General features: G+C 46.5%; 1 protein-coding gene across 1 annotated transcript in view; it reads left to right on the forward strand.

Annotated features, from left to right (window-relative positions):
- Positions 1-283: 283 nt before the first annotated feature.
- SLC26A9 (solute carrier family 26 member 9) overlaps positions 284-12,916 on the forward strand; it is a 45,034-nt gene continuing 32,401 nt past the window's right edge. Inside the window, exon 1 of the mRNA XM_038379710.1 lies at positions 284-396. The gene's annotated coding sequence lies outside the window, so the exon portion shown is untranslated. The remainder of the gene's footprint in view (positions 397-12,916) is intronic.

Genomic DNA, 12,916 nt, shown 5'->3' on the forward strand with positions numbered 1-12,916 from the left:
CCTGGGGGGACACTCAATATGTTCTATTGTCTCCAAGGGCCCAGGTGTATTGAGGGAATTGTACAATGGGATCAAACAGCCTAATTCTGAACTGGGGAGGCTAAAAAAGCTGTCCTTCTTCAGATCTCTCCTTATCTCCCTTGCTATCTCCTGGGTTTAGCCTGGGTGTACTTGCTTGCAGTCACTTCGTAACAAGCCCAGCAAGCCAATCAGAAGCCAAGCACAGCCCTCAGTCCCCTTGACTGAGGTGAGTTATAAATGACTCACTGGCTTATATTTGAGCACAGTTCCTTTGCACACCTCTACCTGGGGAGCAACTCTCTGCCTGGGCTTTCTTGACACATTTGCAGCTCACCTAGCAGAATTAGCCCTTTCTTCCCTCCAGCCAAGGTGAAGGTAAGTCCCTGCTCCCAACAATGGTGCTCTTTGTCTGGGTAGGCGTGGGGGATTCGCACTGTGGTTGCACAGCCACAGGGTGTGAATTTCAATATTTGGAGACCTGGTTGTTGAATGATTTCCCCCCCCCCCCCCAAAGGGGATTTACAGCAGCAGATATGCCAAGGAATTAGCAACAGCAAAGATCAAGGGGCTTGAGTTATGAAGAAAGGCTACAAGAGCCAAATCTGGGAATTAATTATTATGAGATCAAACCCTGCAGTCCTTACTCAGACAAACTCCTGCTGAGATCGGTGGCAATTTGCCTGAGCATGGAGAATTACTAGTAATTACAGAGCCTGTGGGTCTGGTCTGTTATTGGTGTTTGTGTTGCACCCATTCAGTCTATGGTGCTTTGCAGGCAAGTCCCTGCCCCAAGGAGTTTGCAACCTAAATCAGACTTTGCGATGCCCCCCTCCCCCCACCCCCTCAGTTTGTAAGGTGGAGTTTGCATAGCTTGGCTAAGGAATAAATAGCAGGAGCATGCGGGAGAGGGCATATAAAAGTCTGTCCAGCCTAATATACCAAGGAGGAAGGGGCAATTATTTAAGGTGGGATGAAATTAAGAAGAAATTCTAGGCTAGAAATCTGAAGGTGCTTCCTACCAGAGATGTGTTAGATTGAGGGATAGTGTCCAAATGGAAGCAGTGGGATTTCCATGGCTTGGGAGTTTTAAATCTAGACTGCACCAAGCCTTAGGATCTATATGATAAGCAACAGTCCTGCCCTGCATGGGCCCTAATTGGGGTTCCAATTCTCAATACTCTGATCAGTGGAACTATGTTGTGCTGATTCTGCCTCTGTGTGCCGCTAAAATCCATCCACTTCTGACTTGTGCATCGTCTGAGAACCTTGGGACAGGTTCTCCCCTGGCATGGTCCCTGAACAGGCTCTTACCTCCACTGTTATTTACTGGTCAGCAGAAAGTGCTTTCAAGAGCTTGCTGTTATGGGTGGAGATGGATTTTTGCCTAGGTTCAAACCCTGGATGGAGAGAAATGCCCTCCTCTGCCCTTACTGTGGAGAACGATGGACTAGGTGACCCATAAGGTGTTTTTCCTTCTCTCATATCAGATTCCCGGGGGGAGGGAGTGTGTCTGTGTACATGAGAGAGCGCTAAGCCTGCAACTTGGATAAGAGTGTTCTCAGGTGCTGCAGGAATGCTGCAGTCTGCAAACTTCCTAATTCCTGAGACTTTCCTTTGCCCGTGTGCTCTTCAAAGGGCAATAGTAGTCTCGGTGCTCCGGGAACACATAGCCAGAGGGGGTTTTGGGGGGGCAGATTTTCCCCCTTACCCCTCTATTCTTTTCAAGTCATTTCTCAGTCCTTTCCCACAGAGCTATGGAGATGCTGCCTCCATATGGGGTTGGGGAGCTGTGATGGAAAACTTTCCAAGGGCCAAACGCTGATGTTGTTGAGATCAGTGGCAAGACTCACATTGACTCCAGCAACATTGGGATTTGCCCCAAGAACATTCCTGGGTGATTTTGTAGAATCTAGCAGCCACCCACCTGACAGCACGTAAGAAAAGAGAGGCCCCCAGGGGTTCTTATAGCATTTCAATCCTGTAGCCTGCTGAGGGGCTTCTGACCTTGCTCCAGATCAGCTCTGACTGCTGTAAGTCAATGGGCTGGCCTGACCCTTGGAAGCCAGGCTGATACTGGTGGTGTTATTTTTGGTGGTATGGGGGAATGAGTGCATGGGCTTCCCACTGGAGATGTATCAGCCTCACCACTGTTACTGGCCACCTAGCTGGCAGTCTCAACAGAGAGGCTAAGGATCATAGAGGACCTGGAGACTCCACTCCTCTCCAAGCCCTAGAGATGCCTCCTGGGTGGTCAGGACGGAGGCCCCGTGGGATGGGGAAAGCAGCACTCTGCTGTAATCTGTGTGGTGGCCATGGACAGAGGTTGTCAGTCTCCAGCGCTGGCACCCTGGCACCTGCACTGAATTGTTCTGACGCAATAAGTGTATTGTTCTTCTGCACTGGAGCAGCGCTGCATTGGAGCCGGCAGAGCTGCTCATTTTTTATTCCTTGCACCCCTAAAGCTGTTCCTTCATAACATGCCTACTGGCCTCCCCTTCTTCCCATAATTAAACTGGGATGAGAAGCAGCTGAAAAGTTGGAGCAGGGCTGAGAGCAAGTGGGTTATTTAAACAAATCAGAGAAAGACTAGGTTAAATTCTGGTCTCATTTGTAAGATGATTCTGGTCTCATTTGTAAGTCAATCCAGAGTAACTCCAAGGACTTGAAAGGAGTTACTCTGGATTTACACCAGAGACCTGAACGTGGCCAAGGGAGTGAAAGCATTTTCTTTCATAACCCTCCTTTTCAACCAAATGCTTTGGCTTCACCTGCAGTAACTGGCAGATGTCTGCAGCTCTTATTATTATGGTTACCAAGTGCACAGCTAGTTTGGTTTGAAACGCCTGTGAAGTGGTACAACAAATATTGGCACTGGCCCAACGGTAGCAGCGAGAGTGCAGAGACTGAGCTACTGCCCAGTGCCTGCTCAGGTTTGTTCCGACACTCCCCTCCTCCCCCCCGAAGGACCATCTGCCTATGGAAATCATCTATTAACACGCCCAAATATTTAAACCAAAAGAAACCATTGTTTCAAAGCCTAGCTGCTGTGTAGCAAAGGGGCCAGACGATGGCCACTGGACTCCTTCCTTTGGGCTGTAGGGGCTGCAAGTGAGAATAAGAAAATACGGGCTATTGAGGGTTGAGGTGTGGAACAGGGCATACAGATGTTCCACCTCTGCCACTGTGACCTAATCCCCATAGGGTTTTGTACCCACCACCGTGGTATGTGAGCACCTCCTACAGAAAATAAAACCCGGGGACTTCAGGGAGAGTTTGGCACCTCTTCCTTTTTTGGGATCAAACCACTGCTTGGGATCAGGTTTTTTATCTGTACCTGATCTATCTTCACTCCTCCTTATAGCACTTATTATATGGCCAGATTTTCAAAGTACACAGCCCCTAGGGTGACCAGATAGCAAGTGTGAAAAATCAGGACAGGGAGATGAGTGTGTGTGCGGAGGGCTAATAGTATCCCATAAGACAAAGCCCCTAATACCAGGATGTCTAACAGCTCCCAATCACTCCCACTGGGCACTTTAAAATGTGGCCACTCTTGTCTCCATTCTGGTCTAAATGTAAGAAGTTTTCCCAGCAGAATTATGTTAGTTAGGGGGGTGGATTTTTACCAGTATAGCTATTCCAGTAAAAGTCCTAGCATAGGCACAGTTTTACCAGTATAAGGTGCTGTATACTGGTATGACTGATTTTGCATCACCAAATCAAAATCAACTCTACTGTTAAAAGCACTTTTATATGGGTAAAACTATGTCTGCACTCGGGGGTGGAGATGGGGGTTCAGGTTCTGCTTTGACTACGCTGGCATAATAAAAGCAGCAAAACTTTTATGTGCCTAAGCACTGAAATCTCTGGGTTTCAAAAGGACTGGAGATGGAAGTGAACAAACCTGTGGATTTTAGAACATTTCCTAGGTAAACTCATTGAGGTCGGGAGGACATGATCAGGAGAGGCTGAGGAAGTGGTCGTGGTAGGGGATACTGGGATACAAAGATGAGTGCAGTAGAAATAGAAAAAGACTAAGTTTTTTGAGGCAGGGACTTTTTACTATGTGTACGTACAGCCCCTAGCATCTTCCTGACTGAGTCCTCTAGGTGGTACTAGAATGCAAATAGTGAATACCAGCAGGAGCAGGAAGGTGGAGTGAGTTTGATCTACATTCCTTGGACTGAACGAATTACACAACATTCTGAAACAACTTGCATTGGTTTAGAACAAACCCCTCTTTCCCCTGGATCCTGTGTGATCAGCTAACCAGAGGAGAGGCTAAATGAAGAGAAGGGGAAATAAAGGATGAGTAGTGTGGTATGTTGAAAACTGTGTTTAAATAACAAGCTATCCCTTTAAATGTAAGGGTTTTCCTGATCCAGGTTGCAGGTTCAGGGACCTCTGTAGGGAAGTGTGCAGTCTGGGTCTTCTGCAAAAAGTCCAATCTGCAAAAAAGCCAGCGTAGAGCAAGGTGGGTGAGAGGTTCCTTTCTGCCTTAGGGAGCAGTCTGCTTGGTCTCTCTGCATTTGATTGTTTGTGTGTTAGATTTCTGAATTCTAAGAAATAAAATAATGTTATGTTGCAGCCTTTCAGAAAGAGTATCTAACTTTCTGTGTGCATGCCATGAACCTAACAGCTGGGTGTTAAGAGGGGTGAGATGATGTTTAATTTGGGAAAGAGAACTTGCCACTATGGGAGTGTCATAGAATACACTTAGCACTGGATTCTCAGTTGGGGTAAACCTACATAACCCTGTTGACTTCCATGGAGTTGCACTAATTTACACCAGCTGAGGATCTGGCGCTTAGTCTTCACAAAAAATTCCCTGCCATTTCAATGGTTTCTATTCAATTCCCACAGCGGAAAAGCAGGAAGGGACCTGACATGATTTTAGCAGGTTTGGTTTGTTTAAAGTTTCTTCAGCACCGTCACAGTCCCTTCTCCAGAGTCACATCCAAAGCACTTTGAGAAAACATCACAGGGATCTCAACTGCATGACATGATTGGTTCCCTTGTCCATCCCTGTGGCCTCCAGGGCATCCCTACAGTGCTGCTGGCTCTGACAGAGGCATTGAGGTTCATCCACTTCCATACTCCACTTGCAGCTGTGTTTGTAGCATTGCTTGCTAGGCCTCTTAAGGTATCTATATAGGAGTGACCAGAATGGCTACAGACAGCACTGCAAGGTGGGATGGAGAAGGGTCCAATGAGCTAGTGCAGTTGTAATGCTTGTGGTTTCCCATGTGCACTGGGAACCAACATGGTTAGAAGACAGCACTGGTTCACGTGGACTAAACCAATAGACCTAATCCTGGGTATTGCACCCAAAGCTTTACACCTGTGATGGGCATTTATGGGTACATGAGGTTTTGCAGACATTGCTTGAACAGCCTTGAATGTGCAATGGTTTGTTGTAAAACTTCCTCATCTAGTGTAGACCCAGAGGCAAAAGACACTTTTAATGAAGCTTAATCTAAGGTTTGGAGACTCTGAACTTATTGAGATGTTAAGGAATCAGGGAGAAAACCACAGGAGGAGACAGTGAGACACATCATATGTAAACAAGTCATATGTAAATGATTTGCTTTTTCTCCCTAAACATAACTGGCCAGATTCCTCCTTTGTGGAGTTCCACTGAAGACCCTTCACTTACTCCAGGAGTGAATATGGCCCGATTTTAAACAAGACACAACCCAATTGCTCTCAGAGAAAGTCGATTTCCCACCCAGTTTTGCTAGTTTTGACTCATGCGCCCTGGATCTGAAGTTTCCCTCTTGCTCCAACTCTGTCAGCACCAAACAGTTGTTTTGTGCTGTCGGATCTTATCAACACTGAGCGGAAACTTCAATGTGACTTTCTCTCCCCAGACACAGCTATCAACAGTGCCAGGACAAGAGATAAGGAGCTGGGATTCCTGGCAGTGAGGCGGGTGCTAGGAGAAAAACCTGTGCTTGGCACACCTGGAAAGGTTTGAAACTGGCAGGACATGAGTTAACCAATCAGGATCTCACAGGGCACCATGCAACATTGCAACTCAGCTGATACTTTGTGCTTGTCTGACCTTATGGAACAATTTATTTTGCCTGTTCCATACCCTTGCTGTGAAACAGTTCTGCCTCAATTCTGTATGTGCTCAGAATTCTATGCCCTGGCTGAAGGATTCGGAGCGTGCCTTTACTTTTCATTCTGTAGGCCCAGATTACCAAGTGCTCGTCACTAATAATCAAGGCCATATTTCCCACTGCACTGCACTTAGCGCCCAGCAATGCCCTCTGAAACACTGATGGGCCTGGCTTCTCAAAAGAGATCTGCACTCAAGGTGCTTCCACCATGCGGAGGCTCCTGAGACTTTGGCCACTTGTTTTGGTGCCTAAACAGAAACGGAGTTCTTTGGAGAATCTGGCCCCTAGTTAACAAAATGATTGTTGGCAGCATGGCATTTCATGGCTTTGGGATCCCATCCCTGTAGATAACTTGCATTGTTTCTGGTCAGTGTTTTGCCACTGTGAGGAAGGCAAAACGCTATCTTGGGTATGTCTCCACACGCTCACCTCCATGTTATTCCTTCACCACCATGACAGCTGGCTTACTCTTTTGTTCACTGCACAGTCAGGTGACTCCTGCTCTTTACTTCTGAAATCTTAAATCTTAGCCTATTGTTTGATCTAGGGCAAGGCCATTGATAAGCCAACTCAAGAACTTGACTCTCTCTGAGATGCTGACATCATCAGCCTGTTTGTTCAAGATGAATTTAATCATGAGAATATTATTTTTTTCACGTTTGCCAGCACTTTTGCTCAGCAGGAGGACTTCACTAAAGAGCTGTGATATAGTCAGCAGATTTGGTCCCTCTGATGGCATGGCAGGCACACTGCTCAGAGACCAATGGGATTGAGAAATAAAGCTTCACACACCTGAAATTTAGGCCAGGGTCACTGGAGTTTATGATCTTTTGCTGCGACTTGATTTGGGTTTTAGAATAAGGCATGGGGGATTGAGAATCTGGAGTGAGCCCGGGTGGAGGTGACTTACAGAATCTGGAGTTAAGCCAGGAGTAATTCTGTATCCAGAACAAGCTGTAGGGGACTGAGAATTTTGGAGTGAACCTGGGGTGGGAGGGAGAACTGGAAATCTGGAGGGGCAGGGCTTCTGCGGTGAGCCTAGGTGAGCTGGCAATCTGGATCCGCAAACTAATCAATCTGGAACAAGCCCAGCAGGGAGTGACTGGGAATCTCGAGTGAGTCTGGAGTGACTGGGCTTCCAGAATGAGCTATAGGGAGCTGGGAATCTGGAGCAAGTCCAAGGGTGCAGGGATTAAAAATCTAGAATGAGCTTGGAGGGAATGAATTTGAAATTTGGGTCCAGCCTGGGGCTGTGTTTAGGGTGAGCCTGAGCCAAGTCTCAAATGACCCTGTCTTCATAATGGAAAAAACAAGAAAGGGGATGCCAGTCAAGGCGTTGACACCTGGAGGGTTCTGAACCCAGTGACCAATGATCCCAGAAGGGAAGGTCTCCTTGCATGTGGTCACACCCCTGCTGCCTCACTCCTTGCCCTGTCATGTAAACCAGGCAGGGTCAATTTGGATAGAGACCTACCTAGTGTCTGGGAGAAATGGTCTTGGTTATGCAGAAAGTGACACTCTTCTGAGTCAGCACTGACCCATGGCCAAGCCTGGTATTAGAGAGCCCAGTGCTGTTAGAGGTGCTGCATTTTGGATGATGGGTGCAACCTAGGTCTGGCTCCATGTGATCATTAGAATTTTTGTGGCACATGTCACCATATGAGGTTTGTCAACCTCAGGTTCCTGGCAAAATTTCCATTAGCACCATCATACTGCTGACCTACATTCCCACAGCCATTTTAGCTGCCTGCATTATCCTTCGCTTCCTGCCCCGGACTTCTGTGCTATGTTACTGCACATTGTTAAAATCTTCCAGACTCCACCCCTGAGGTGGCTACCTCTCAGCTAACAGTGACATCATTCCTCCGGGCATACACTTATGGGTGAAATCCTGGCTCCAGCAGGGCCAGGATTTCAGCCAGAATGTTTAGGACCTGATCCTGAGCAGTGTCGAGCCTGAGGGGCGAAGGCTATAGGAGTTGAACGTGTTTGGCCCTCTCCGACTTATTCCTCTGGTGTGTAACACACTTGGGATGATATTTTCGGGCTTGACTAGGAGGTGACACCATTGCCAGGTATGTAGAAGGCGCATCTGCACAAAGTAGCCCTGTTGCTGAGGTGTCAGCCATTGGTCTCCATTAACATCCCTCTCTATCAGAATGGAAAATACTTTGGGGTCTAGTATAGATGGGAGCAAACCATGGTCAATACTCATTCCAGGCAATCTGTTAGGCTCCTGGTTTTATCAGATGCTTGTTCCACAATAGTCAGTATGGGTTGGGCCAGAAGTGTCCAGAGAAAGAAAGAGTTAAACCATTGCAAAAAACCCCAACCGTACTCAATAATCTTTCTGCCTGGGGTGAAATATTTCAAAGAAAGCTGGGCTGCCTGGAAGATGCTTTCTGACTGAGATTGTCTAGTCCCATCTGCACCTCCAGCTCTGTTCTTATGAGTGTGAACCTTTGTCTCTGGAGAAAGCCTGGAGGGAAAGCACAGTTTAGGAGGCTGAGACAGCAGACTCCCATAGGAGTGTGTAACTCCTCTGTACAAAGCTATAGCCTGCAGCCATATGACCTTGGGCTAAGATCTCATCAGCTCTCAGGGTTGGACTTGGAGACCTCTAAAGATATATCTACGCTGCAATCAGAGGTGTGATTGCAGCACATGGAGACATACCTGAGTGTCAGGATCCCAACAAGGGCAGTCAGGCCAAGGGTCAGAGTAGGGTCAAACCCGAGGCTGGGAGTAGTGGGGAATTTGTGTAGTCAGGTTCCAGGCCAGGGCAGATACCAAGGATCAGAGTCCAAGTCAGGGTGCAGGTCAGAAGGCAAAGTGAAAATTGAATCAGGATCAAAGCCAGGATTTGCACAGGGAGCAAGGATGGTCATGGCAACCACAAATGACCTTTGGGTTTATATCGAGTGGGGAGCCAATGATGAGCCTTGGGGCTGCTGCCTGTCAGACCCCTTGACACAGAACTTTCCATGGGCTGTGTCCACAGCAGGTCACGGGCAGCAGCATGCAAGCTAGTTACAGCTGCTACTGGGTGCCTAGTAGTCCTACAGGACCTGCGCTCTGGATCTGTGGAGTCGTACACTCAGCTAGCTTTAATCTAGCTCGTTTGGGTACCACATATGCAGGCTCTCCTAGCCTAAACTGGGAGGGCTTCACTCCCACGTTGCCATGGCTTTACTACTATTGTTATTCCAACTAGCTAGATCAAAGCTTTCTTGGGTACCTGTCCACATGCTGCAACCTCGCCTCTGATTACAGGGTAGACACACACTAAAGGGAAACCACTCTTTCCCCTGAGTCACAACTGAGCCAGGGCTGGAGAATGGGGCTATGCCACTGGGATTCCATCTTTCAAATAATGGAAGACCACAGTCCTCACCTCACATAGGCCCGGTCTACGCTAGACACGTTTGCTAGTAGTAATGGCAGATGGGGCGTGATTTCTTTTATGACATTCTGATTCCAGCAAACGCCCTGGTGTAGATGCAGTTGGACAGGCAAAAAAAAGGCCTTTTGCCAGTAAAGCTTATTTCATTTGCATAACTGTTATAGGTTATACAGGCAGAAGAGCTCTTTTTCTGGTATAAACTGTGTCTACACTAGAAAGCTTTGCCAGGATAGCCATACTGATACAGCTGTACCAGCAAACCTTCTCTAGTGTAGACAAGGCCCTAGTCATTGAAGATCCCTTGGGCTGTTCACAAGAGATGGGGTTTCAAAGTAGCAGCCATGTTAGTCTGTATTCGCAAAAAGAAAAGGAGTACTTGTGGCACCTTAGAGACTAACAAATTTACTTGAGCATAAGCTTTTGTGAGCTACAGCTGAATGCATCCGATGAAGTGAGCTGTAGCTCACGAAAGCTTATGCACAAATAAATTTGTTAGTCTCTAAAGTGCCACAAGTACTCCTTTTCTTTTTAAGAGATGGGGTGTTGCTGGTTGTGCTCTGACCACATTTTGAGGGTGGTAATTAAGATTCTGCCTCCCTAAAATCACCCCATGTCTTCAGCTGGATATAGTATCCTCCGCTTCCCACCCCAAACTAGTGTGTAGTGCTGATGTGCTCTGCTGAACAGGTGCCATCTTCTGCACTGCATTTCAGTGGTGCATGTAGCAATCCTCATATACAGCCTCTAAAGCATCTTGCAGACTCTAATGATTCCCTTTTCCTGACTAGCTTTTGCCCCAGGCCATGTGCCTTGTGTTCAGGTATTTTAGGAACAGTGTCTCTCCAGATCTGTGGCCTGGATGTCACATTGTTTTTATCCACCTCAAGCCAAGACGTGCCCAGACAGAGAGATTTTTCTCCTGGCCAGTCAGACAGCAAGCCCAGTCCTACCACCCTGATTCACCCAGATTGCTCCCTTTTGTCAGTCACATGAGATAATCTAGTTCCGTTCTGAATCTAGACTGGGCTACAATGCAGAAAATACACAGAAAGTACAAATAGCCAGATTCATCCACTGACTTCAATGGGCTACTCCAGGATGAATTGGGCCCAAAACATTTAACATTAACTGCATCACTCCCAGACCGAGGGTATGTCTACACTGCAATTCAAGCTGTGATTGGGCTAGCTGTATCAGCACTGGTGTGGCTGAAAATTAGCAGCGTAGATGTGGCAGCATGAGATTCAGAGCAGGCTAGCAATGTGAGCACGTGCCCAAGTTCCCTGGAGTATCTGTACAGCCCATGTTGCCATGTCTCCACTGTTAATTTAGTGAAAGCTAGAGCAGGTATGACAGGTTTCAGAGTAGCAGCCGTGTTAGTCTGTATCCGCAAAAAGAGCAGGAGTACTTGTGGCACCTTAGAGACGAACAAATTTATTAGAGCATAAGCTTTTGTGGGCTACAGCCCACTTCATCAGATGCATAGAATGGAACATATAGTAAGAAGATATATATATACATACAGAGAAGGTGGAAGTTGCCATACAAACTGTGAGAGGTGAGCAGGTATGTCTAACCAACCTGTGATCACGCCTCAGATTGCAGTGCTGACAATATACTCAATGCAGCCGGCACACAACTTTTCCTCTGGAGACCTTTATTCCTTCTCTCTGATCACCCCCTTCCCTCAGGCTTTCTCCGAGGATGGGCTCAATGTCATGTAGGCCTTTGTCTACACAGGGAAATTAACTGGAAGAGCTATTGTAGCATTTCCTTATTGCCTGCATGGCCCTATTTTCAGACGTTTTGCTTCCTGCCACCCCAGACAACATGGAAGATGCCATTTTGGAGCAAAAAATGGCATCCTCCAGGCAGCGTGACCTTGCACACACCGTACGTGTGAGGTTATGCTGTGCAGAGCAAAATGGTGTCCTCCACACACTCAGGATAGTCGCCACTGCATCCGTTGATTGCATGACCCCACGAGGTGTCACAACCCATAGTATGAGAACCCCTGAGCTATTTCTATCATTGCACTATTCTGGAATTGAGTGATTTTTATTCTGGAACCGAGTGTTCTTATAGGAATCTAGTCTGGAATAGTTTTTTCTACTATTAATATTCTGTTCAAACAAAGCAAACAAGGCCTTAATCCTAGTTTACACTGGAAACTCTGGATATTCCTGGGCCCAGTAGAAAACAATTTCGAGACAGACATAAGGAGAATTTGTTATTCAAGTAGTCCCAGAATTTTGGATGTAAAATGGCACTTGATTCTAAACTAAAATGCAGCCAATGCACTATCCAAAACCAGTTTGGATTTAGCTGTTACACAGATGGGTCAACTCCAGAACCTTCTATTTGATTTCCTATAAAATTTAGAGTTCTGGTAAAACAGGATCTGGATAAAAACCTACTCTGGTTTTGGCATAAGGCCAAAATATCCACTGGAAAGGTTTTGCACAATCAAAACCTGACCCTCTTGTGCCCAATCTCTTGAAACAAAGGTCCGGGTGTAAATCTATGTGGCTACATTGACATCAATGGAGCTATAGCTGAGGTTCTGCAGAATTCACACCTTTCAGCGATGTGCATTTAATTTCTTGATAACTGTTCCCTGGAATCCCAGTTGCTTTCCTGTCCTTGACATGTGTGATGGGCAATGACTTTCTTAAATAAATGCCAGATAAAAATAATTATCCACATCCTTGTTTCAAATGTATGCATTCCCCCTCCTCACCCTCAGACTCATCAGCTCATAATGGTTCTCCCCTCTTCTCTGATGGCTTTGTTTACACTAAAGTGAGCCATGGGGAGTTTATTATCTTCCCCTGGCGACACCTAGATATTGCATAGGGCTGGTTGAACAGGACTGTTCGGCATCATTTTCTTACAAATAGGTCAGCAACTGTTACATCTCTGTGTGAGAGAAAATTGTTCCCAACTTCTGGCAGGAATCAAATATTAGCTCACAGCTCTGAGCAGGACAGAATAGCAACTCTAAATGCAAATATGAAACACCAAGGGTGTTATGTTTGTAGATGAATTAATGAGGCGCTGTAGCTGGAACCTCTTGGATGAAAGCTGCTCCGTACCCATAATGTTAATATTTCCCACTGCACAGTGCTTCACAGACATGCTAATTAATCCTCCCAGCAGTTCTATGACGTATCACTAACCCCATTTTATGCATGGTGAAACTGAGGCATGGAAAGATCAGGTGACTTTCCCAAGCCCAAACAGTAAGTCATTGGCAGAGCCAAGATTAAAACTGTGCTTCCTGACACCCAGTCCTGTGCACATTCCTTTTGATCACATTGCCTCGCTTATGAGTTTCACTATAAAACAGGTGACAAAAATCCATTTT

The sequence above is a fragment of the Dermochelys coriacea genome, chromosome 21 (assembly GCF_009764565.3).
Source record: "Dermochelys coriacea isolate rDerCor1 chromosome 21, rDerCor1.pri.v4, whole genome shotgun sequence".
NCBI lineage: Eukaryota > Metazoa > Chordata > Testudines > Dermochelyidae > Dermochelys > Dermochelys coriacea.